The 27,896-nt window shown below is 44.6% G+C and overlaps 1 protein-coding gene across 1 annotated transcript in view; it reads left to right on the top strand.

Moving 5' to 3' along the window:
- Positions 1-27,896, top strand: part of LOC135056898 (VPS10 domain-containing receptor SorCS3-like) — a 1,027,710-nt gene that overhangs the window by 301,268 nt on the left and 698,546 nt on the right.

Raw genomic sequence — 27,896 nt, 5'->3', positions numbered from 1 at the left:
GCCGCACTTAATATTTATCGCCTCGCAGTGCGATCGCATGTGTTTTAAAAACACATACGATATATCGCACTGCGATGCGCGATGGGCACCCGCCGGCAGCGGACGGAGGCCGCTCCCACTCGGCGGTGACGTGCCCATCACGTGATTACCATGCGATCTATCGCATGATCGCATGGCAATCACTTTGGCAGTTCAGGTGCGATTTCAGCGCACCTGAACTGCCGTTGCGATGCCCCGCGATGTTGTGTCATGGGGCATCGCACAAGTATATGGGCACCAAGCACTAGCCCTAGAGAAAGATAAAGTGGAGAGAAATAAACTACCAACCAAGCAGCTCCTAACTCTCATTTTTCAAATACACACATACTGGCCAAGGGGCCACATACAACACAAGACCACCGCCATCATTAATTTGTCCTCCACCTCTGTGTGTAGCCATCTGCCATTTCAGTACACTAGCCTCCCTAACAGGGGCTCCAAACACCCCATTTTGTGATAACAATGCCAGCCCCTTGTCAGAATATCTCCTCCCTGGTGTGGTCCCACCACAACCTGACCGTTGGGTTACCATAACTTCCCTCCTTACCCCTGCTGACACTACACTGCTGCTGGAAGTGCCGACTGGTCCTGTCAACAGCTATTGCCGACTCTTTGCAGAAAATCCAAGCTTCATCAGGAGGCTAATGTCTACACCATACCAGCCGCCCTCCACCCAGTGGCTATTCTGCCTATCATCATAACACAACTAGCCCTGAGCCTAAATGTTCTTTACGCTTACCCCGTGATATCCACAGGGCTGACAAGAACCCAATTATAATGACAATGGTCTGGGATCAATTTCCAAACATCCTGGTGATCACGTTATCATAACACCTCTTATGATCATTCACTTCTCTTCAGCTGTCATTCCTTCTAGATCAAAAATAAATATATTTCTACAGTATATACTCATCCCTATAAATCCTTAACCTCTTCGTTAAGGGGACCCCATCACTCACATCTAAACCTACATACTGTGCAGCTTTCCCTTGGATACATTATATAATGCCTCTCCTCACTCCCAGGATGCTCTCTTCCTATTACTGTACTTACAGGACCCCACTGTCCGCTGCCTGACCTCTGAGGCACTGTGACCACCGGGACCATTCATGCTCAGGCCTTCACCAGGAATATGGTAATTAAGAGAACTAAGTAACCTCCTGATGATACCTTGCCTGATAGAGTCTACAGGCTTCTGTCTACAGACAAGGCACCTTCATCTCTGACATCATCCTGTTCCCAACCTAGGGTTCTTTGTGGACCTCCCCTTCCACTCACCTCAGCAAATGACTGGATTTCTCGCTAGCCTGCTGTATCCATTATGAACACCCACAGTGTCCTCAGATGATGGATTCTCATAATGTGCTGCTGAACCCGGGGAAGGTGGTGATGGACTAAGATGCGACTGAGACACCAGTCGAAGTACCTGGCCAGTCTTCACCATCTCCCACCCCAAGCAGAAATATGGTCTGAAGCCATTCTCCTAGTATTCTTAGCAGTGTCCTCCCGCACATCAGCCCACTGTTGTTTTATAGCCTCGTGTAACTCACTGTAAGGGCCCGGGAAACCAGTCCCCGCAGTCCCCCCCCTGAGGCTGCCCTGATCCCTAGCATTGTAGCTCACAGACATGTCTTCAGCAAATCTTGCAGAGACCACAGAATGCAGACACTCTGCAACTAAATTCCATCTGGCGACCTGCGTCCTATTCCTCCTGTATGTAACTTCACTATGATCGTGAGCCCCCTTCTCTATTTTACTCAAACAACTATTACCCTGCAATGTGCCTATTACCATTATACACTATGGACCTGTTTATTCCTATCACAGCCATATTCCTCTTCCACAAATATTTGATTATGTTGGAATATGTGTGTACAGGTGGTGGTGGGGCAGAGTAGGTGTACACACCAGCGAATGCCGTAAGACTACTAACAGCCCGGCACGTAACCAATGGGCTGGTATATTGGTAGCAGTTGCAGTACAGCCGTTACTCATAGTAATACACACTGGTCGTGGTGTGGGTGGTATACAGCTCACCAGTCACTGACTATCTGGCTAGTGGGCAGCGGTGCGGATGCACGTTGAACCAGGATTTGTATAGTGGTATTGGCAGTGGCTTTGTAGCGGCGGTCACGGGGTCTCCCCGGAGCAAAGTTACGCTCTAACAGTGAAAAGATGGCGCTGCACGTATCCGGCAGCAGTGAGGTGCGGTGAGGTACAGCAGAGCCTCTCCTCTTATACTGTATAGTCCAGAGTTTTGACTATAAAAATTATATAAAAATACAATGAATATACTAGATATAAATTCTTTGTATTATTTGAATAGTTTTTATAGTCAAAACTCTGAAGTAAAAAGTCTATAACAGGTAAGATAGTGCCTCCCCCCCCCCCCCGACCTACCCTGATCACACATCTCTGATCAAAGCTCACCAAATTTCCAGCAGTATATACTGCTGCATCTGTGTATAATGCCCAAATGTATATACCGCTGCACCTGTGTATAATGCCCACATGTATATACTGCTGCACCTATGTAAAATGCCCACATGTGTATACCGCTGCACCTGTGTATAATGCCCACATGTATATACCACTGCACTTGTGTATAATCCCCACATGTATATACTGCTGCACCTGTGTATAATACCCACATGAATATACTGCTGCACAGGTGTATAATACCCACATGTATTGATAAAGCTAAATATTTATCGTATATACAACCCTTTATGAGGTCTAAGAACACTGTACGCTGTTTACTTAAGAAGTACCGTAAGGGTACGCAAGTTGCGTAACGATCGCTCAGCCGTAGGCGAGACGCTCAAGCGTCACGTTCGCTCACGGCCCAGAGATCACAGACAAGCACTCTGCTGGCTATGACTAACGTAATGATTCGCTATGGCGTAGCGGACGCTCGAGACCACGAGGAGATCACCAGCGGCGCAGACGCTCACAACGCTATACCTTTATGTCTAAACCTTTTATTAATGAAATACACAGAATACCTTAATGTGAATACAGGGTGTAAGTGCAACCTTGTGTAACCTGACTAACTACAAAGCTGCTTGAGCGTCACCGACGCTCAAGTGAACACTTAAAACTATGAGAAAATACACAGATACTGGTTTAGGGTCCAAAGCCTATTATCTGTATTATAACTATTATACTTGCAAAAAGAATCACAGTACAAATGATACACTACAATATAACAGAGACTTCCTAACCAAATAACTATACAAGAAATACAATACAATGCTATGCTGATCTAATACAATACAATACTAGTCAATGGGAGATACGAGAGAAGGAAAAGAGAGAGAGAGAGAGAGAGAGAGATATATATATATATGAGAGAAATGGCTCACAGAAAGACAATGATTACGGAGAGAAACTTACGCACAAGGGTAAACGATCGCATGCGCCTGGACATCCAGCACCCGATTTTCAGCAATGAGAACCGTTGAAGAGAGTGAGAGCTGGATGTGGTCGGCCTGCCTATTTATGCCCCACACACAATGCAATCTTACAGTCCCTACAATCCCATTGTCCATTGGACGTCGGAATTCGGCCCTGTATCATAACAAAAGGTCATAGGTTGATTCATACAGGTGGGCTGTGACGATCTCAAACAGCTCAGGTGGGTGGGGAACTAGGTTTCCCGCCGCATACCTGAGTATGAGTAAATAATAGAAATGGACATAAACTTCTTATGTCCATAACTATTCGCACGAGCGATTAATACGCTCCAAACCAACACCGGAATATTGCTACTTAAATACTCTTCCGAGGGGTACCAAACACTACTGCATGACTCCTGTTAGACCCTTCCTACGATACAAAGAGGGATTCCTCAGCTCAGGGACATTCTATATTAACCAAACTTTCAGAATCTATCAAAGGGACCATGATCTACAAACTACATTATTACTGAAAATATGTAACGAATGAGTCGCACGCTACGATTACATAAACTCTACCGTAAATACGCATACCGTGCGCCCGCGGGTGCACGCTATTGCGGGTATGCGCCTTCACGGGAGAGCGTACGCATGCGCAGCGCAGACCAGTGTGCGGTGCAAATATGGCAACGTGCATAGAGATATTTTTCTGACTTTGACAGTCCACCCTTTGGCAGTCAATAATAACTGCCACTTCCTGAAAACATTTCAAAAGGAGAAAAATATATGTCAGGGGTTAATTCATTTCCATGGTTGGGTAAGGGAGGAGAGAGGAGTAGGTGTGAAGAGGGTATGACCTAGTGTGATAGCAGAAGCATGTGTGTATGAGTCCATGTTTGGGGGGTCATGTATCATCGTGCCGTACGTGTTGTAAATCAAGCTTCGAGGTATTGCGAAGTATACATTTGAATTCCTTCTTATCCCGTGGTACAGGTCTGTGGATGGGCTGTCAAACTTTACCGAGCTCATTTCGGCTTTCAGTTGTAACAAAATGGGGATGCACATTTTAGTTGATGATACATGAATGGGGGAAGTATGTGGTTGCTGATATCTGTGCCTGTATTCCCTATACTATGTGTGTTATTACCTGAGGGTTGTAGAGATGAAGATGAAGAACACTTATGGAAAATGCAATGATATTCTATGTCAGGTAAATGTACATCTGTCGTCGAAGTTTTGTTCGGTATCGGTTGAAAGTCGTCTTCTTTGCGCTGTTTTGCTCCTTAGGCATGAGCAACAAGCTTTGTCAGTGCCATCAGATTTACAAAAATGTTGGGCTAGCGTGAGTTTAAAAATACTAGGGAAACTGGGGATCCATGGCAAAGTTCATCAAGTGTCCATATCATAGGTTGTCAAAACTTCATCTTTGGTGCTTGTCTGTTGTCTGTATAGTGTCTCGTCAACTTCCTCGTCCAAGGGGGTCTTTGTATCTTGGAGAAAAGCAGAAAAACAGGTGAAAGAAACGGACCGTATAATCGCATTTTCATCACATTCTGGTTTCTATCATTGGGTCATAAATCAAATCCAGGTTAATTACAGTTTCCTCACTCCTCAAGCTCATCACTTTTGTACTTTGTTTGCACCTCATTAAAGCCTGCCCGCATCTAAATATCAATCCAATAGATATAACAACACCTAAGATACATAGGAGGAACTTTCCAACATCCATTATGACTCCTTGAGCCCAGTCTCCTAAACCGGAGAACCAATTTCGCGGGTTCAACCATGACACCCAACCAGTCAGCTCATTACCTACAGCAGCAAGGGTGAGATTGTGTTTTCGACGAAATTCCCACTTCAATTGGAGAATATCGTCCATCTTTTGGTCTATGACCTCTACCGGATCCTCGGTGCTATTGGTGATATACGTGCAACACTTTATGCCGTACTGTGTTGCCAATGTAACACAATATCCGCCTGTTACTGCTGTAAGATAATTAAGAACCATCCTATGCTGAACTAGTTCTGTTTTATAAGCTTGAAGTTCTCTTCCAGTGTATCTGAATGTGTCATCATACATTTCAGTGATATTATCTAACAAATTGGCGAGTGCGGAAATGTATCTATAATTCATCACTCCTCGAGCGGTGCGAGTGAAATCTAACGCTACCAGAACCTGAATCCCGGTGGATTCATGGATAAGATCAGAGGCCGGGTGCTCTAACCTTTCTGACAGTTGCCTTTTAACTCGGTGCTCGTAATGAGTGTGAGTATAAGGAGCTTGGGCACCACGGTGTATGTCCTTCATTTTGTCATGTGTAACAGTCATCACTTCAGGCAATACTTTTCCAATATAACACAATCCTTCAGAGTTTGGGGCAAGCCACTTGTACGCCTTTCTCCCGCATATGAAATATGCATCATCGGGGAGAACATATGGGACGGAGAAAGACATTACCATGTTACACACCTTCCAGGTGAACTCTCCTGACCCTAATTCTTCCATCTGCTTAATGCACGTATCAGTTTGTACGATGTGTGCACAGTATCCTGGTGATACCTCTCCAACTCTAGTAATCCTATTTCCTAAGGTATATCGATACCGGAAAGATTTTCCTCTACTGGCTATGTGGCGTACAAGCTCTGTATCTGTAGGCATTCTATCTGCTCTATGTGAAAAGGTCATGGTGTGGTTACTCCATGATACTTCCCAATTTCCCGGCTTTCTGGGATTGGAGATGTTAAAACATAAGAGGGACCTATCCACATGGTATTGGTGGAGCTTCAAACTAGGAGGGCTGGAGATGTTAAACCTCCGGTCCACCGGTCTCCCACCACTTAGCTCAAGTACCTCCCCTAACGTTAAAGGAAATGGCACTAGCCCTGATTTGCTATGACCCTGAGGTACTTGAGAGCATACCCAACAATCTGTTTGGTTTAATACGTTACCCACTAAGGAGTGATAGTCACTCAATGGATGCCGGTCCATATGGATATTAAAACTGGATTGGCATTTCTTTATGCACCCATCCTCAATCAAATTGTCACAGAGCCTACAGATACAGTTTTCTTCAGCTAACAATCCATCACAATTTCTTCTATCGGATCGTTTTCTGATACTCGCCTTTGCTTGTTGGCTTGGTTGATCTTGGAAAACTGCGCCTCCATCATCATAATCGGAACCCATTCCAGAACCTCTCTCGACCTCTATGGTACTCTCGCCGGAACAGACTGCTCTGGTCAACATCATGGTTAACATCAAAATCCGGATCACAGTCTCTTGGGGCAAGTCCATCTTTGAGGAGGAAATGGAGAAGTATGAGAAGGGGGGAAAAGAAATTTCAAGGGAGAGGGGGATGGGAAGTGGAGAAAACAATAAAAGGGAGAAGGGGGTCAACAACTGCTTTCGGTCTTCAAGGCTCAGGTGCCGCCTCAGTCCTCCTGGAACAGACACTCCAGTGATACAACCTCTACCGTCTGTTCCTTATCACGGGACTTCTCTGGATCAGCAACCTTTTTGCAGTGGGATGAATGGACCCAAGTCTCTCTCTCAGCAACCTTCAATGCTGTGGTGCTAGTCAATAAGACCTGGTATGGTCCTTCCCATCTATCAATAAGACAACCTGAGCGTAGAAAATTTCGTATCATTACATAATCCCCAGGTTCAATGTCATGACAATTACTATCTGGTAAATCAGGAATCACCAACTTCAGATTATCATTTTGATTCCTCAACTGTTTACTCATGTTAATCAAGTACTTTACAGTTACTTCATTGTTACATTTCAAACCATCCTGAGGGTTAATCATGACATGCGGTTGTCGACCAAACAAGATTTCAAAAGGGGACAGATTAAGAGGGGACCTGGGAGTGGTTCTGATACTGTACAATACAATGGGTAAAGCTTCTGGCCATGTCAATCCTGTCTCTGCCATCACTTTACTCAATTTATTTTTAATAGTGCTGTTCACTCTTTCGACCTTCGCACTCGCCTGTGGACGGTACGGAGTGTGCAGCTTGCTATCAATTCCCATCAACTTACACATTCCTTGAAAGACATCACCTGTAAAATGGGTACCCCTATCACTTTCAATGATTCTAGGGATACCATATCTACATACAAATTCCTGCACAATTTTCTTAGCTGTAAACATAGCGGTATTTGTAGCTGCTGGAAATGCTTCGACCCAATTCGAGAAAACATCTATACAAACAAGTACATATTTCAAATTTCGACATGGGGGTAATTGAATGAAGTCAATTTGTATTACCTGGAAAGGGCCGCCGGCAGGTGGGATATGGGATGGTTCTGTAGGTATTGCTTTTCCAATATTCTTTCTCAGACAGGTAAGGCATGACATTGCTCTTTTACCCGCATGAGAGGAGAATCCTGGGGCGCACCAGTATGCTCTTACCAATTTGCACATCCCCTCCCTGCCTAGATGAGTCAGCCCGTGAGCTGCTTCAGCCAGACATGGAAGGTATGTCCTGGGGGCCACTGGTTTACCATGTCCATCCGTCCAGAGCCCTGAGGACTCCTGGCCATATCCCTTTGCCTTCCAGACTGCCTTTTCCTGTGTGGAACACAAATTCTGCATCTCACACAACTTCTGTGTGTTGATGGTATTAAATACCATCAGTTGTGTGGTGTCTGTCTGTATGGGGGTAGCAGCTGCTAACTTAGCAGCTTCGTCTGCTCGGCTGTTACCAAGTGATACCGGGTCTTGGCTATATGTATGTGCTTTACATTTGATAACAGCCACTCTGTCGGGTTCCTGTATCGCTGTTAGAAGCCTTTTTATGTGAGTTGCATGCGCTACCGGTGTACCAGCAGCCGTCATGAAATTTCTGAGACGCCATAGGGCTCCGAAATCATGGACTACCCCGAATGCGTATCTAGAATCGGTGTAGATATTGGCTGACTTACCCTTAGCCAATTCACATGCTCTGGTTAGGGCGACCAGTTCAGCAACCTGGGCTGAGTGAGGTGGGCCTAGCGGTTCAGCTTCTATGGTGTCTTGGTCATCTACGACTGCGTATCCAGTACACAAGTCTCCCGAGTCTGACTGTCTGTGACAACTACCGTCCGTGTAGAACGTGAGTTCTGCATCTTCCAGTGGGTTGTCACTGATGTCAGGCCTTGCGGTAAAATTTTGGGTCAAATATTCCATACAATCATGTGTATCTTCCTTTGTATTGAATCCTCCTTCCCCAGCACTCTCACCTTCCACCCTTTGTGCCTGACCAGGCACACCTGGGAGATATGTTGCAGGATTTAATGCACTGCATCTCCTTATGGTGATGTTTACGGGGGCCATTAGTGCCAATTCCCATCTTGTAAACCTCGCTGATGAGACGTGTCTGGTTTGGGCAGAATTCAATAAGGCTGATACTGCATGTGGCGTATGGATTGTGAGGTTGTGGCCTAGCACGACGTCTTCGCTTTTTGTCACTAGCAATGCTATCGCCGCAACGCTTCGCAAGCATGTGGGGAGGGATCGCGCTACCGTGTCTAGCTGAGCGCTGTAGTATGCAACTGGCCTGTTGGCATCACCGTGTTTTTGGGTTAGTACACCTGCTGCACAACCAGCACTTTCTGTTCCGTATAGTTCAAAGGGTTTCCCATAGTCTGGCATACCTAGTGCTGGCGCCTGCGTTAGGCACTGTTTGAGTCTCTCAAATGCTGTTTCGGATTCGTCTGTATGCGAGATCCTATCAGGTTTGTTTGAGGAGACCATTTCCTGCAAAGGTAACGTCAATATGGAAAACCCTGGGATCCAATTACGGCAATACCCACACATTCCTAAAAACGTCCTGATCTGTTGCTGGGTTTGTGGCAGTGTCATGTCTCTAATTGCTTGGATTCTATCAGCGGTCAGGTGTCTCAGTCCTTGTGTTAGACAGTGTCCCAAATATTTTACATTAGTTTGGCATAATTGCAACTTGTCTTTGGAAACCTTGTGTCCGGTGTCTGAAAGATGAAACAGGAGCTGTTTCGTATCCTTCAGAGATGCTTCCAGTGAATCTGAACACAGTAATAAATCGTCCACATACTGTATCAATACTGATCCACTGTCTGGTTGGAAAGACTGTAAACAATCATGCAAAGCCTGAGAAAATATACTTGGACTATCTATGAAACCTTGGGGTAATCGAGTCCACGTGTATTGGACTCCTCTGTATGTGAATGCAAACAAATATTGGCTGTCAGGGTGCAGAGGTACCGAAAAGAAAGCGGAGCAGAGGTCAATAACAGTGAAAAATTTGGCAGTGTGAGGGATTTGCATTAGGATGACAGCTGGATTTGGCACTACGGGGAACTGACTCTCAACTATTTTGTTAATCCCCCTTAGATCCTGCACTAGCCTGTAACCCCTCCCCCCACTCTTCTTAACAGGGAAGATGGGACTATTGGCAGTGCTGGACGTTCTTACTAGAATGCCCTGTTGTAGCAAGCGCTCTATTACTGGGTAAACTCCTAACTCCACCTCTGGCTTCAGAGGATATTGTGGGATTTTTGGAGCTATCCTACCATCTTTTACTTGTACCACTACTGGAGCTACGTTTGCCATTAATCCAGTGTCCTGTCCGTCTTTTGTCCAAAGTGACTCTGGTATCTGAGATGTCATCTCTTCTATTTGGGATGGATTCCTATTTGTCATAATGGTATGTGACATTAATTTTGATGGGGAGTCTAACATGTCTCGCACTTCCTGAGCGTGTTTCTCAGGTATGTCCAAGAATACACCTTCAGGAGTACAATAAATGACGCACCCCATTTTACACAGTAAGTCTCTTCCCAGGAGATTGGTTGGTGCCGATGCAGCCAGCAAAAAGGAATGCTTGGTATGCAAAGGCCCTATTGTAATCTCGGCTGGTTTGCTAACAGGGTAGTGCTGGACTACTCCTGTTACTCCCATGGCTGGAATTGTCCTACCAGTGGTTTTCATGCCCACTGTCGAATTTATCACTGACTTGGCCGCCCCTGTGTCTACAAGAAAGTTTAAAGTTTTACCAGCTACATTGATTGCGACCTCGGGTTCACTTTCAAGGTTGGCAATCAATTTCACCGGCTGCAGATTACAGGTATGGCCACACCCCTATTGGGTATGGTGACCTCCCTGAATCCCGCTGGCAGCAACTATTTGTGAGGGAGATAGTTGGGAACTACCAGAGGCATGCCAGTCTCTGTTTGGGGGATATCTTTTTGTTTCCCCTGTATGTGGCTCATAACTCCGTTTCTGCGGACCTTGCTCCCAATGTCGTGTGTCGTGTCGTTGTCTAGGGGTTTGGTATGAGTTTCGTGGATTCTTTACTCTACAATCTCGTGCCATGTGTCCCTGTTTGTGACAAGAATAACAAGTAACCATACTTGACTTACCCACAGGATTTGGTGATACAAACAAAGGCTGCCTTGTGGTCAGAGCCTGTATACTTACTGACATTAATTTGTCACCTTGTTGTTCCCTGTGTCTGGTGATGTTTCTGTCGTGATCAATAGCAGCCTCTCTCAAAGTAGCCACAGACAGACCTCGCCAACATGGTTGCGTGGTCTGTACCCTAGTCTTCAATGACTCTTTTAAACCATCCATCAGTACCGATACTGCTACTTCCCGATGGTTTGTGTCTGTTTTAATGTCCTCTATACCTGTGTATTTTGCCATTTCTAATAATGCTCTGTGAAAATACTCTGCAGCTGTCTCTGACTCCTTCTGTTTAATGGAGAATATCTTATTCCATTTAGCTACTGCTGGGAAATACTCTTTTAGCTGCAAGTTTATTCTTTTCACATTATCTTGGCTGTACACATCTGTAAGAGGTACATCATGATCTAGTCCGCAATCAGCCAAAAATTGAGTTGCGTCGACATTTGAGGGTAAACATGCTCTCAGCAATATCTGCCAGTCTTTATTGTTGGGCTCTACAGTGTTACCTAAGTCTCTGATGTATTTTTGACTGGCAACTAAGTCTTTTCTAGGATCAGGAAATTCAGACACTATGGTCCTTAATTCCATTCAGGAAAATGGAGTGTACATGGCGATGTTCCTAATGGGAGTGGCTCCTGATGCGTCTGTTTTCCCATTTGGTACTGCTATTACTCTAACAGGTGTGATTCTAACAACCTCATTCTGTGTAGATTCTACAGGCTGTGGTGAAATAGTTTCAGCATAATGCATGGTGCCGTACTTACCAGTTGATACGACCTCACCTATCCCTCCGCTAGGGACCTTTACTAATCTCGTGGGTGGAGCTGTGCCTACTGTGGTCTCTGCTATGGTGGCTGCTAGAGAGAGCGCTGAAATCGTTGCCGATTCGTCCTCTTGATCACACTCCTGAGGAAAGTTCAAAACAGGGTACAACTTGCACGGGTCAATACTTGCATGGGTTAATGAGTTAACATTATCATTAACATTTACACAGTTACTAAGTGATTTTGTGTTACACCTTAGTGCGTCTTTCTCCGTAATCAACTTCTCTCCTGATATATATGGTGGCGGCGGGGCCGTGGCAATTAATTTTCTGTTAGTGCCAGATCCCGCCGCCTGAGCCAAACCTCTCTGTATCTCACCTTCCTGTTGCCACAACTGTAAATAATCATAATGCTGAATTCGTCTTTGTTGATTTTATGAGACATATCCTCCTCCTTAAATTTTGTAACACTTCTGAGCTGAAGCTCCCTATTCTTGGGAATTTCTCCCCGTCATGCACAGTCATTCTCTCCCATTCATCACATAAAGTTTCTGTGTGACTTCCATATTTCTCACACATGATATACCTGGCCGACCCAATTGGCCGGACTACTGAATCAACCCGAACCGAGGTTGATCGCCCCCTACCTGAACAAGTGGCCCCCATAGTTCGAAAGTGTTGCTTTATTTAGCCAACCCTTTACGAAAAACCAAATGCCAATAATAGGCTGACGGTGGCGGTTTACCGAGTACCCCACTCACTCGCCCACGCCGACCTATACGACCTGATCACACCGATATGGTGCTGGCGTACTCGACCTAGGGCCCCTATGGAACCTTCGGTTTACTGGAACATATGAGGGTTACCCGCAGGACAATTACTCTTTCCAGTAAAGGTGGGGTTGTTAGATAGTTCCTGAGTGACCAGCGAACTTCCCTTAAAATAAAAAAAATTACACAAATCACGTCAGAATGTACAAATAGCGTTTGTGACCACTTTACTCTAATGGTATTAGGTCAGATTACTAACTACTGCACACACTTACGTGCGGTCCAGTCGTTCAGTACACAAACAACTAAGCTTATGTACGGAAAGACCAATGGAATCGAAACTTACGACTGCGAATTCCTTCAGCCAGAGCTTATATGGCCTATATGGGTGTTGCACCAACCCTTTTCGGTGTTGTGCCTGTGAACTGTATAGCGGACTTCCTTGTCGGCTGTACCTGGACCTCCTGGTCTGTTATGACCTCCTGGTCTTGTTACAGTATGACCTCCTGGTCTGCTATACTCTAATGCTCAAAATTGTATTTAACCAGAGATGCCTCCCTAGCCACCGTGCACGTCACTTACACGCATGTACCTCACGAGTACTCGACTTTTCTTGTGGTTCAACCTTTAAAATTGTAAAAACACTCACTCATCACATGTACACTTTTGTTTCTATTTCTATTTCTGCGCAGAAAATTTTCTTCAGCCCAGCTGTGTTACCAATTAGGAGCAGGATCTGTTAATTTAAATTTTTGGATTTCCAAAAATAGACTTGCGTTATTTACCGCCTGTGCGTTACTTATCACGTTGCGTTAAAAATCAACTTATCGTGACTTGAGCTACGTGGGCGTAACCGGACGCTACGTTGCGTAATGAACGCTGCGTGCGTCGGCCTTTGGATTGCGTACGCTAGTCTTTGTTAGAGACACGTGTACGCAAAACAAAGATCCACCGTAACACAATATACTTTTATCAATGTAAACGATCCCTGATCATCTACCGTGTACCCCACTGGCTTTGCCTTATCTCCCAGGCAAACCTGTGTGTTTGTCTACACTTTTAACTATTACCTCTATCCTTAAACTATGAAATAACAGTAAGTCTCTTTTAGCACTTTTCTATCAACTATAAAACTGGCAGACAGGATGGTGATATACGACAAATGAAATACACAGATGGAAAAGAAGTGCAGATATATATGTATGCGTGCGTATATACGCAAGACAGAAGAAAAATAAACAGTTTTAAAAGACACAAGCGTTTTGTTCTTACCTCCGGTTCCCGGATTCCTTCAGCACTCTTTATCTAAGCGAAGCAGACGCTTATCCCGTCAGCACTACGAGACAACCTCCCGCCCTTTTGCTGAGGGATAATGTCTGCTGATCTACCTAGTGCAGATATGTGAAGGACAGGACGAGCCGCCAATTGATAAAGCTAAATATTTATCGTATATACAACCCTTTATGAGGTCTAAGAACACTGTACGCTGTTTACTTAAGAAGTACCGTAAGGGTACGCAAGTTGCGTAACGATCGCTCAGCCGTAGGCGAGACGCTCAAGCGTCACGTTCGCTCACGGCCCAGAGATCACAGACAAGCACTCTGCTGGCTATGACTAACGTAATGATTCGCTATGGCGTAGCGGACGCTCGAGACCACGAGGAGATCACCAGCGGCGCAGACGCTCACAACGCTATACCTTTATGTCTAAACCTTTTATTAATGAAATACACAGAATACCTTAATGTGAATACAGGGTGTAAGTGCAACCTTGTGTAACCTGACTAACTACAAAGCTGCTTGAGCGTCACCGACGCTCAAGTGAACACTTAAAACTATGAGAAAATACACAGATACTGGTTTAGGGTCCAAAGCCTATTATCTGTATTATAACTATTATACTTGCAAAAAGAATCACAGTACAAATGATACACTACAATATAACAGAGACTTCCTAACCAAATAACTATACAAGAAATACAATACAATGCTATGCTGATCTAATACAATACAATACTAGTCAATGGGAGATACGAGAGAAGGAAAAGAGAGAGAGAGAGAGAGATATATATGAGAGAAATGGCTCACAGAAAGACAATGATTACGGAGAGAAACTTACGCACAAGGGTAAACGATCGCATGCGCCTGGACATCCAGCACCCGATTTTCAGCAATGAGAACCGTTGAAGAGAGTGAGAGCTGGATGTGGTCGGCCTGCCTATTTATGCCCCACACACAATGCAATCTTACAGTCCCTACAATCCCATTGTCCATTGGACGTCGGAATTCGGCCCTGTATCATAACAAAAGGTCATAGGTTGATTCATACAGGTGGGCTGTGACGATCTCAAACAGCTCAGGTGGGTGGGGAACTAGGTTTCCCGCCGCATACCTGAGTATGAGTAAATAATAGAAATGGACATAAACTTCTTATGTCCATAACTATTCGCACGAGCGATTAATACGCTCCAAACCAACACCGGAATATTGCTACTTAAATACTCTTCCGAGGGGTACCAAACACTACTGCATGACTCCTGTTAGACCCTTCCTACGATACAAAGAGGGATTCCTCAGCTCAGGGACATTCTATATTAACCAAACTTTCAGAATCTATCAAAGGGACCATGATCTACAAACTACATTATTACTGAAAATATGTAACGAATGAGTCGCACGCTACGATTACATAAACTCTACCGTAAATACGCATACCGTGCGCCCGCGGGTGCACGCTATTGCGGGTATGCGCCTTCACGGGAGAGCGTACGCATGCGCAGCGCAGACCAGTGTGCGGTGCAAATATGGCAACGTGCATAGAGATATTTTTCTGACTTTGACAGTATATACTGCTGCACCTGTCTATAATGCCCACATGTATATACTGCTGCACCTGTGTATAATGCCCACATGTATATACCGCTGCACCTGTGTATAATGCCCACATGTATATACCGCTGTACCTGTGTATAATCCCCACATGTATATACTGCTGCACCTGTGTATAATACCCACATGAATATACTGCTGCACAGGTGTATAATACCCACATGTATATACTGCTGCACCTGTCTATAATGCCCACATGTATATACTGCTGCACCTATAATGCCCACATTATATACTGCTGCACCTGTGTATAATGCCCACATGTATATACCGCTGCACTTGTGCAATGCCCACATGTATATACCGCTGCACCTGTGTATAATGCCCACATGTATATACTGCTGCACCTGTGTATAATGCCCACATGTATATACTGCTGCACCTGTGTATAATGCCCACATGTATATACTGCTGCACTTGTGTATAATGCCCACATGTATATACCGCTGCACCTGTGTATAATGCCCACATGTATATACCGCTGCACCTGTGTATAATGCCCACATGTATATACTGCTGCACCTGTGTATAATGCCCACATGTATATACTGCTGCACCTGTGTATAATCCCCACATGCACCCTCGGGTCCATGTATTGTGTGTAAATCTGGTTATAGTTCTAGCCTATGCCTCCCTAGCCATTTACCTCACCTCGCTTCCCTGTAGAAACCAATATGGAGTAGGGGCAGTACTGCACTCCTCCAACAACTTATTCCAGGTTTCCTTCAGAATCTATAGTTTACGTATAAAATAGCTGGGTATAACAGTCCAATCATTCTGCTCATTGTTGGGGCTTGAATTTCTATCAGCAGCAAGCTTCACATGGTTTATTCTGCTCAGAACTCCTAAGTCGGTCGTCGAAATGCGCAAAAGTACCATGATGAGAATTGTGTCTCATAACAGTTTCCAGTTCACTATGGCATTCATGAAAAATTATTAGTGATCATTAACAGAGCACAACTATTGTATGCGCCTCACCTACTCTCCACTATTAGAAGCCATCTCCACAAATGAAAAGCATTCGTCGATGTGTGGAATGCGTGAAACTTTTCAAGAGGATTTTTGAAACTCACTAGCCAATAATCATTACTTTCCAACTTCTGGCTTCTGTACCTTACAATCACCCCTCAAGCGTGTTGGGGAAGATTGGGGGAGGGGATAATCACATAAGGATGTGTGGTCTCTTTGTCCCGTTATTACATATGTAAATCTAGTACATTTTCAAATGAAAATTACATTTAAATTGTGTGTCAATTTTTAGTTTTTTACTTGTATTATTGAATAGGTGTTAGATGTAAGAAGTCGCACTGTACTGTACGTCCTCTATATTTATCTACCGCAGACAGAAGCTCCAGGGAGTAATGGCGTACAGGGAGAAAATACCCAGGATTAATTACTTATTACTGTTAGTCTGGCTCAGATCGTTCATGAAAACAGATCTTTTGTCTTTATTTTAATTCCTACATCTCTGTTCTGTTTGTTTTTCCACCACTAAGTGATTGCAGAATGAAAGAATCTAAACAATGTTTATTATGCGCAGAGCGACTACAAACAGCCCCTGATTGTTGGCAATTTAACCTCCTGCCAATGCAATAGGAAGGAAATCTTTTCCCCGCTAAGTATAGAAACGTCATGTTGTAGTTGGTAGATTGAAGATAAACTATTCTCCAAATGCTTTACTGTATATGTATTTATTTTAAAGGTATGTGACATATAAGTAAGCTGTGCTATGCATTATAGAGGGAAGCAGCTGACAGTTCAGAGCAGATGACACTGACTAGTGCACAAGTTGCCATACATTATAGAGGGAAGCAGCTGACAGTTCAGAGCAGAAGACAATGACTAGTGCACAAGTTGCCATGCATTATAGAGGGAAGCAGCTGACAGATCAGAGGAGATGACACTAACTAGTGCACAAGTTGCCATACATTATAGAGGGAAGCAGCTGACAGTTCAGAGCAGATGACACCGACTAGTGCACAAGTTGCCATACATTATAGAGGGAAGCACTGACAGTTCAGAGCAGATGACACTGACTAGTGCACAAGTTGCCATACATTATAGAGGGAAGCACTGACAGTTCAGAGCAGATGACACTGACTAGTGCACAAGTTGCCATACATTATAGAGGGAAGCACTGACAGTTCAGAGCAGATGACACTGACTAGTGCACAAGTTGCCATACATTATAGAGGGAAGCACTGACAGTTCAGAGCAGATGACACTGACTAGTGCACAAGTTGCCATACATTATAGAGGGAAGCAGCTGACAGTTCAGAGCAGATGACACCGACTAGTGCACAAGTTGCCATACATTATAGAGGGAAGCACTGACAGTTCAGAGCAGATGACACCGACTAGTGCACAAGTTGCCATACATTACAGAGGGAAGCAGCTGACAGTTCAGAGCAGATGACACTGACTAGTGCACAAGTTGCCATACATTATAGAGGGAAGCAGCTGACAGTTCAGAGCAGATGACACTGACTAGGGCACACATTGCCATGCATTATAGAGGGAAGCAGCTGACAGATCAGAGGAGATGACACTGACTAGTGCACAAGTTGCCATACATTATAGAGGGAAGCAGCTGACAGTTCAGAGGAGATGACACCGACTAGTGCACAAGTTGCCATACATTATAGAGGAAAGCAGCTGACAGTTCAGAGCAAATGACACTGACTAGTGCACAAGTTGCCATACATTATAGAGGGAAGCAGCTGACAGTTCAGAGCAGATGACACTAACTAGGGCACACGTTGCCATGCATTATAGAGGGAAGCAGCTGACAGTTCAGAGCAGATGACACCGACTAGTGCACACATTGCCATACATTATAGAGGGAAGCAGCTGACAGTTCAGAGCAGATGAAACCGACTAGTGCACAAGTTGCCATACATTATAAAGGGAAGGAGCTGACAGTTCAGAGCAGATGACACCGACTAGTGCACAAGTTGCCATACATTATAGAGGGAAGAACTGACAGTTCAGAGCAGATGACACTGACTAGTGCACAAGTTGCCATACATTATAGAGGGAAGCAGCTGACAGTTCAGAGCAGATGACACCGACTAGTGCACAAGTTGCCATACATTATAGAGGGAAGCAGCTGACAGTTCAGAGCAGATGACACTGACTAGTGCACAAGTTGACTGCAATTATTTGCGCATTGCGCTCATAGAAATAAATTTCATATACTGTATTTGCCCATCTCTACAGGCGGCCCACTCTCCTCTGTACACTCAGGAAGATACCCGTCATCATCCGATGGGCGCACTCGCACCAGCCGTATACTATGTGCAGATGATACAGGTGCATTTATGCACCGCTCTAAGCTTAGGCCAGGAGACAATAGCCCTCATTCCGAGTTGAACGCTAGCTGCTTTCGGTCGTAGCGCGGCGATTAGGTGAAAAAGCGGCACTTATGCGCATGCGTATGGTGCGCGGTGCGCACACGCGACGTACTTTCACAAAAGCCGATGCAGTTTCACACAAGGTCTAGCGACGCTTTTCAGTCGCACTGCTGGCCGCAGCGTGATTGACAGCAAGTGGATGTTTCTGGGTGGTAACTGACCGTTTTCGGGGAGTGTGTGTAAAAACGCAGGCATGTCGGAGAAAAACGCTGGAGTGGCTGGAGAAACGTAGGCGTGGTTGGCCGAACGCAGGGTGTGTTTGTGATGTCAAAACAGGAACTAAACAGTCTGAAGTGATCGCAGTCTAGGAGTAGATCTGGAGCTACTCTGAAACTGCTAGAAAATATTTTACAGCAGAACTGCGAACTTTTCGTTCGCACTCCTGCTAAGCTAAGATACACTCCCAGAGGGCGGCGGCCTAGCGTTTGCACTGCTGCTAAAAGCAGCTAGCGAGCGAATAACTCGGAATGAGGGCCAATACTCGGGTAACACCCAGTTCCTGGTGGCAAGTGGAAATGTGACTGAAATGGGTATAAACCCTGCAATACCAGTACTTCTGTACAGTGCACAATGCAAAATGTGCCAGATATATTCTTTGCAATGGGGCTTACCCAACATGCCACACTACCCCATGGAGAGCTGGGTTGTCATAATATTTGGATCTGCTTTACATAGATACTCACTTATCTACAGTACATTGCCTTACAAAAGTTTTCAAAGTTCAAACCCATAAAAAGTTCCCATACTGTATGATCTTGCATTATATCCCGCCCCATATGTTTAAATAAAATTTAAGAGCTCTTCATTGTGATGATAGGACTTTCGGGTGTATCCCCTGGGAGTCCTATCTGTGCAGGCATTGGCTGACCTGAGTCCCTTTTTCGTGGATCTTACACCACCTCTTTGAATGAGTATGGAATATAACATATGTTTCCATGAGGATTGTGTGTATATACAATTCATCATTATTAACAAACTTTCTTTTAAATTCTGCGACCTATTGTATTGTACAGAATTTTTTTTATTAACATCATTCAGGTTCTTAGAACATAACCGTGACATTCTGTGAGCCCCAGGGCTGCAGGGCGGCTTGTTTCATGATGAAAGGAAATGTACGCTCTCTCTCCCTTAGGACGCAGCGCATGTTCTGACATCTGACTAATGGCTATACGCGAGCGCTGTCGCAGACTCCAAATGGGAATTGACTAAACACAATGCATATTTGCCTGTTAGAAATTGGCAAAATTATACTGACACGGGGGCACATTCAATTAGGTGCAAAGTTATGCTGTAGATTTCCGACCATAACGAAATCTGTGGGGTAAAAGTGCCAACAAGCGAGATTCCCCTGGTAGCCGGTTAGTTTCCGACAGACACTTGCAGCTAATTAATCCCCCCCATAGTGTGTGTTTTTTATTGACCATATCCTTCTGTGATGGTACTGTATATTCTCAGAGGCTTATCTGTAATGGGTGCAGGGAGTGTGCGGTGCACTTGGGCCCCGGGTCTAGGGGGGCCCCGTCTGACACTCATATACTTGCTGCCCGGAGATTTGCGCATGCGCAGTAGATAGATCTATGGAACCATCCCCAGTAGCTGCGGGCATTTAGGAAGTGAAGTCTATCGCTGGGAGACTGGACAACATTCTCAAACACAGTTCTGGCACGCCACCAATATTACGTAGCTCTCTTAATTTGGCGCTAAACCATGCCACCTGGATTATTAATTATTGGGGAAAAACCCTGATAAATAGAGAATAGGCCCCTACAGTATATGAGTTCTCCCACACCCAGTCGGTGAATAATCCAGATTTAATTAAAATTAAGGCCGGTGAGCAGGCCTAATAATTATAGTATTCCATTCTCTAAATTGTAATCAATTTAATAATGCTCTATTTGTATATGTCCTTTGATGAGTTACTATTCTGCCTTTCTAATAAAAAGAGGTGATTATAGAGACATTCAGAACTGCAGAATAACTAAGTGTAGACTATATAAGGTACTCAGAGAATCGACTGTATTATTACTCTTAAGAAGTTCACTATAGTATAACAAAACGCGTCTGCAAAACATGGATTGACCCGCACCATTGATTTGGTACCATCCTTGCCTGCAGTACAGTTCGGAGGGAAACAGTTTATAGTGCTAACCGTGATGCACTCAAGTTTAATAGTCTCTGGCTGTTTCATCCATGCTGCAAATCTTTTTGACTTTGCACCAATTGCTGCAATATCAAAATGATTCTGTACTTTACAAGTGTCACACACTATACGTAATACACAACACTCTCCTGGATTGCACAACCATTTGGAAATGTTGATGGGTGAGTTGAGAGTCTCATGTACGATCATTGGGTCAGGACATTTTTGGGATGCTCATTATATGCCTCCGGAGTGGCAGCTGCCATATTCCAGTCATCCCTGCTCTTGTTGTCGGCAGGAGTAAGGAGACGTATTTGGTCAGACATAGTAAGAAGGACGCATCTCGCACTGACAGTTAGACCTACATCATTTTTAAAACATGTTTCTCTTTCCAAACACATTTTATGTTTGGTTCCAACTCTACATAAGCCCCTTAATGTACATAGGAAGGTGCATAACCCCCCCCCCCCATAATTATATTATGTGTATTTATTTATTGAGTCTGGTCTGTCTGAGGGTGCATCCATCTCAAAAACGACGGCGTTTGCACCAGATATACACCAGGCATACTAGCGTGTATACCTTTGTCCCACAATAGAGTAGCGATCTTGTGTGAAGAGGTTAGTAGTAATCACTAAAATCACACTACCCTACTTGTATACAATGTAATAATGTAATGAAGTGTCACATACACAAGAGAGAACACTCATGGGGTAATTCAGACCTGATCTCTAGGCTGCGTATTCTCGCAGCCTGCGATCAGGTCCGAACTGCGCATGCGTATGCACCGCGATGCACAGGCGCGTCGCATGGGACAAAGCAGATCGCCGCTTAGCGATGGGTTTGTGCGACGTATCCGTTCGCACGGGCCATCGCAAGGAGATTGACAGAAAGAAGACGTTTGTGGGTGGCAACTGACCGTTTTCTGGGAGGGGTTGGAGAAACACAGGCGTGTCCATGCGTTTGCAGGGCGGGTGTCTGACGTCAATTTCAGTCCTGGACAGGCTGAAGTGTTCGCAGCGGCTGAGTAAGTCCTGGGCTGCGCAGAGACTGCACAAGATCTGTTTGTACAGCTCTGCTACACATGCGATCGCACACTTACACAGCTAAAATCCACTCCCCCTGTAGGCGGCGACTATCTGATCGCAGCAGTGCAAAAATCCCGATCAGGTCTGAATTAGGCCGTCAGAACAGTGTATGAGATAAATGCAAATTAATGTATCCCTTATAGAATGTTATGAAACCGATTATTGTCAATTGATTACTTCCTTCCACTCCCGCCTCCAAGATTTTGCCCAGGTTGCTCCCTACCTGTGGAATTCTCTTCCTCTCCCTATCAGACTCTCCCCCAAAACTTCAAACCGGCTCTCAGAACCCACTTTTTCATCAAACCGAGCCGTCTCCCATACTAACCCTCTATCCCACGCTCACTGTCTACCCCATCTGTGTCACCCCTGTCTGTCTGCCCCTCCCCTTTAGAATGTAAGCTCTCACGAGCAGGGTCCTCTTACCTCACGTGCTTCTCCTTCCCTTACTTATACTATTATCTACTCCATACTCCCTTCAACAGCACCTAACCCTCTGTTTCTGCCACCCTGCAGCTTATTTGAGTGCTATGACTACTCATGAAGCAATGTTTATATACCATGTACTTGTCTTGTACTGTAAGCCTGTTTTCTTGTTTTGCTCATTTGTTTATGTACTCTTTTAGGCGCAGCAGAACCCTTGTGGCGCCATATAAATACAGGGTGATAAAATGAAATAAACTTCCACGTCTGTTGTTTTACCATTTAATAATGAAATAGAGATAATAGTAATAAATAATGTGACAAAAAATTGACTTATGTCCATTGATTTTATTGGCCAAAATATTTTTTTTAAGTTACAGTAGATTTGCTCAATGAGCGGGATACAGACAGAGAACCCGCCTCTTCCGCCATTAAATTTCACTGTAGATGACTCAGGGGTCTATTTACTAAGCTTCGGATAGAGATAAAGTGGAGAGAGATAAAGTACCAGCCAGCCAGCTCCTAAATGTCGTTTTTCAAACCCAGCCTGTGACATGACAGTTAGGAGCTGATTGGCTGGTACTTTATCTCTGTCTACTTTGTCTCTCTCCAAGCAGTGGCGCACCCAGGGGGGGGTTCCGAGCACCCAGAAACCCCCCTCCACTACAAAAAAAAAAAAGTGTTTTTTTTTTTTTTTTTAGCTGCATGAGTATTATTAATGGCTGTCTAGCGTCCTCTGCAGCCTGCTGTCTTCCTGGTGGCACTTGTAAGTGCAATAAAAGTTTACTTTATTTTAATTATAGTACATATATATCCATGTGCATACATATATACACATGTATATACATACATACATACATACATACATATAAACACACACACACACACACACACACACACACACACACACACACACACACACACATATGATATATATATACATGTGTATATATATGTGTACTGTATGTGTGTGTACATATATATATGTATGCATGTTTAATATGCTATGTATATGTGTATATGTATGTGTATGTAATATATATATATATATATATATATATATATATATATATACACACACACAGACACACTAGTTTTACGGACCCAGCATATACTGGGTCACCTCAGTCCGCACCCCCGTGATTGGCTCCGCCCAGTTCTGGAAACCCCCCCATGCAAATCCTGCGTTTGCCACTGCCAAGGCTTAGTAAATAGACCCTTCAGTGTTCCAGGTTCCCATATCTTTCCTTTTTGACTCCCCCTGATGTTGAAGCTCCTTAAATCTACTTAAATCTTTGTTCTCCTCACCGAATATCTCTGAAGGGTCATACTGTACGCTGTGGAAATCAAATTATTCCAGGCTGTGTTTTATTTTTTGCCGATATGTTCCTGTATTATTATATATGTATGCTGACGGCTGACACATTTTTGCGCGCGTTTCCCTCCCCCGTTGATAAGAAGTCTATGAATATTTCATCCGTTTACTTATTTCTTGCCATACGCTTCCTTCTGATGTTATCCGTGGAATCGGTTCATTGACTGATAGAGCCTACAAATACCAGCGCGCGTTTAGGTAATAGATGCCTAATAGGAACATAGACTTTACAGCGCTATATATATGGGGGAGACATAAGATATGGTATTACAGCTGGTAAATTATTCTGTTGGCACAATCTACTTATCCCTGACTGTAAATGATTTCACGTAATCTTGTCTGCAGAGGAAATGTGACCTAAGGCAGTGCACTCATACGATACACCCCATCCAGGGACACCAGGAACACAGGTGCCGTTCTCCCTTATACGAATGGATTTCCAGGCCCTAATCTTCGCTGAGAAAATTAGCCAACACTTAACTTGTAATTTACACCTTTGGATGAATAATCCCCATAATGTTTCCCAGGCAGCAGAATACTGTAGATCTGATAAATAGAACACAAGAGAAGCGCTCGAAGGATTTCACTCTCTGCTTATCGGATAAAATTCAGGCCGCCGTTTTCCTATTCATGTATCCGTCCCCTGTTGGAGGGAACTGAACCCTGGGCTGTGCCAGGCGGCTCATTTCTCTACGCACAATAAGATCAGATAAGGAAGCGCTCAGAAAATAAAGATCTTTCCTTTGGGAGTGAAAGCGGCCTTTATAATCCAGTTCTTCTTCCCTGTTACTTCCCTTTACTAACGGCTTCTCCCAGGGAAAGAGAATTATTCATCAATTCTTACCCCAATAGCGGGGGGAAAAAAACAACCTTTTTTTATTTTCTTTTTTTATTTATACACGATAATGGAGAATAAGATTATTGCAAATCATCGTTAATTATTGCAAATTATTGTTATTCATTTTTCTGGATCCTTGTGAAAGAGTAAACAACGCAAAAAAACGTTAAACAACTTTCCGCAACATATCTCGCTAATAGGCCCTTTCTGTTGTGTGTTTTGTATAATGCTTTTTACTGTATGGGTCGTTCCTGGTGACAGGGCTGCAGAAGACTAGAATATTTTTTTATTTAGCAATGAAAATGTTCAGGATGCAGCTGTTTTTTATGACTGGGGTTTTCCCATTTGAACCGTATTTATTTTTTGCATCTAGAAAATGCTGCTTTGCCTCTTCTGTTCCCTCTGTCATGCTGTGCGTCCTCTTTTAGCATCATGCATGGTAGCAAATACAGGGGGTCATTCCGAGTTGATCGCTAGCTGCCGTTGTTAGTTGCGCAGCGATCAGTGGAAAAAACGGCTAATCTGCGCATGCGTAGGCACCGCATTGCGCACGCGCGTCATATGGGTACAAAGTCCATTGTGGTTTTGCACTGGTTCTAGCGACGATTCCAATCGCACAGCCAGGCGCAAGGTGATTGTTAGAAAGAGGGCGTTTCTGGGTGTCAACTGACCGTTTTCAGGGAGTGTTTGGAAAAACGCAGGCGTGCCGGAGAAAATGCAGGCGTGGCTGGGCGAACGCGGGGCGGGTGTGTGACGTCAAAAGCACACGAAGAGTAAGTTCAGGGTTGGTCTTGTTTTGCGCAAAATGTTTTTTGCAGGTGCTCTGCTGCACAAGCGTTCGCACTTCTGCTAAGCTAAAATACACTCCCCAGTAGGCGGCGACAATGCGTTTGCACGGCTGCTAAAAACTGCTAGCGAGCGATCAACTCGAAATGATCCCCACAGTTTCTTGGCACCTCTTATTGGAGAGGAGAGACAGGGGAGAGAAGGGGCGGCCTATCGTAAGACAAATTCAGTAAGGGCATGTATGTGCAAATGACACGCATGTAGACCATCAGATATGTGCATGCAATATGTGCCTTATAGGAGGTGTATCATTGGCAGGCCAGGTGGAAATACACGCAAAGACCATGTCATCATAAGCTATAACTGCATATGCCGCCATGTTATTTTTGCATGCACTTTTTCTGCCTATCCGCCAGCTCTGCTCAACATTGATTGTGTAGTCTTAGACGTGCATCCAACTCTCAAGCGGAAGATTTATGCATGGGTTTACACCAGATAAAACAATGTGGAATGTAGAGAAATAGATCGCAGGCCAAGGGCACCCAAACTGCGCTGGATCTGTCTGACTGTTTGTTGAGATGCGGATAGCTCTACTGCGCAGTCTCTATGATGCACCTTTGAGGAGGCATCAACTGCTGTTTGGTCTTTGCACTTGCGCTGCACCGTCTTGTATGAGCGTAAACATGTTCCACTTTGCTCCGGTGAGACCCTGTGGTCATACCACAGAGAGAGCGATAGCTGCTATTGCTACTTACTGCTGCTGCTTGTACAGCATATGCACCACTACCTACCCACATAAAGCACCGGCTGGTGATCAGTGGTGTCGAGAGAGGGTGGGGAGAGGGTACAAATTACCTGGGCCCAGGTCTGATAGAGGGGCCCAGTGGGGGCCAGGTCCACGCCTCCTTAGATTAAGTCATGCCCACTGAAAAGTACCTGGGTCCAGACAGTTTCTCTACTGCCCTGGCTGGGAGTCATGCCATGCTTTTGTGAGTGGGTGCTTCTGATGTGCTAGACTCGCCCCCAAAGAGGAGTGTCCATGACCACAGCATGCTGTGGTCACACCCCTCCAGTGTGGGCAGGGCGGCCCAGGAAGTTGTTGTACCGGGGCCCAGGATTTCTCTTGGCTGCCCTGCTGGTAATCTGTATACTCCATTCAAGCTCTGATCCATAATCTAGTTACTGAGTGTATGTAACAGTGAGTACGGCTGTACAACCAGAGTGCTGTACAATAACCAGAACACTGGTTATCTTTGTGTAATGCCTCTCCACTTGCTACCGAGGAGGTGTTGGGTAGAATGAAGGGTTCATCTGAGGCAGGGCCTCACCAGGTGCTGGTTGAAGGGTCCTCTATCACTCAATAACGATATGCAGAAGCCTTTTGTCCAGACGTTTCTGAAAAACAGTAATTGGTTGTCTCTGTTGTCATCATGTTATACATGAGATCATGATGATCACCAAATACAGTCACTCTGTGGATCACCTCTAAAGAATGTCCCTAGTGGTAAAATGCAAGGTGTAGTATGGAGAAACCTCGTTAGGCCCCAAATGGCGGACTAATGACACCAGATATGGATATTTGGCGCTGGGATGGTCGAGTAGATAATTTAGTCAATTTCCGCTTCCCGGAAGCCTACACGGACAAAATATGACCCCACATGCGCAGATACCTCAGTCATCTAACAATCATTCTTCTCAGTAATGGTCCAGGCTGTTTATTAATTAATTAATTAATTAATTAATTAAAAAATATTACTATAGCACCAGCATATTCTGTTGTGCTTTATAGTTGGAAGCAAACATGGTAACAAAATGAGACTGGGTAATAAAGACATTCATAGAGGTCACACCCTTGTAGTCTATATGCTATGTATTTACAGCTACCCTCGAGCATGGTGGTTACAGTTTTTGGGGCTGTGTTTCAGCTACCGGAAATCTAGGGCCTAATTCAGACCTGGTTGCAGCAGCAAATTTGTTCTCTAATGGGCAAAACCATGGGGCCTAATTCAGACCTGTTCGCTCGCTAGGATTTTTTTTGCACTGCTGCGAGCAGATAGTCGCCGCCTATAGGGGAGTGTATTTTTGCTTTGCAAGTGTGCGAACGCTTGTGCAGCCGAGCGCAAAAAAAAGTTTTGTGCCGTTTCTGAGTTGCCCAAAACTTACTCAGCCGCTGCGATCACTTCAGCCTGGCCGGGCCCGGAATTGACGTCAGACGCCCGCCCTGCAAATGCTTGGACACGCCAGCGTTTTTCCAAACACTCCCAGAAAACGGTCAGTTGCCTCCCGCAAACGCCTTCTTCCTCTCAATCTCCTTGCGAATGGATTCTTCGTAAAACCCATCGCACAGCAACAATCCGCTTTGTACCCGTGCGACACGTGTGCGCATTGCGGTGCATACGCATGCACAATTCTGATCTGATCGCAGCACAGCGAAAAAACCTAGCGTGTGATCAGGTCTGAATGACCCCCCATATGCACTGCAGGTGGTGCAGATGTAACATGTGCAGAGAGTTAGATTTGGGTGGGTTATATTCTTTCTGTGTAGGGTAA

Source organism: Pseudophryne corroboree, chromosome 3, assembly GCF_028390025.1.
Source record: "Pseudophryne corroboree isolate aPseCor3 chromosome 3, aPseCor3.hap2, whole genome shotgun sequence".
Taxonomy (NCBI): Eukaryota; Metazoa; Chordata; class Amphibia; order Anura; family Myobatrachidae; genus Pseudophryne; species Pseudophryne corroboree.
The sequence above is the reverse complement of the archived record's forward strand: the minus strand, read 5'-3'. Positions and strand labels throughout refer to the sequence as shown.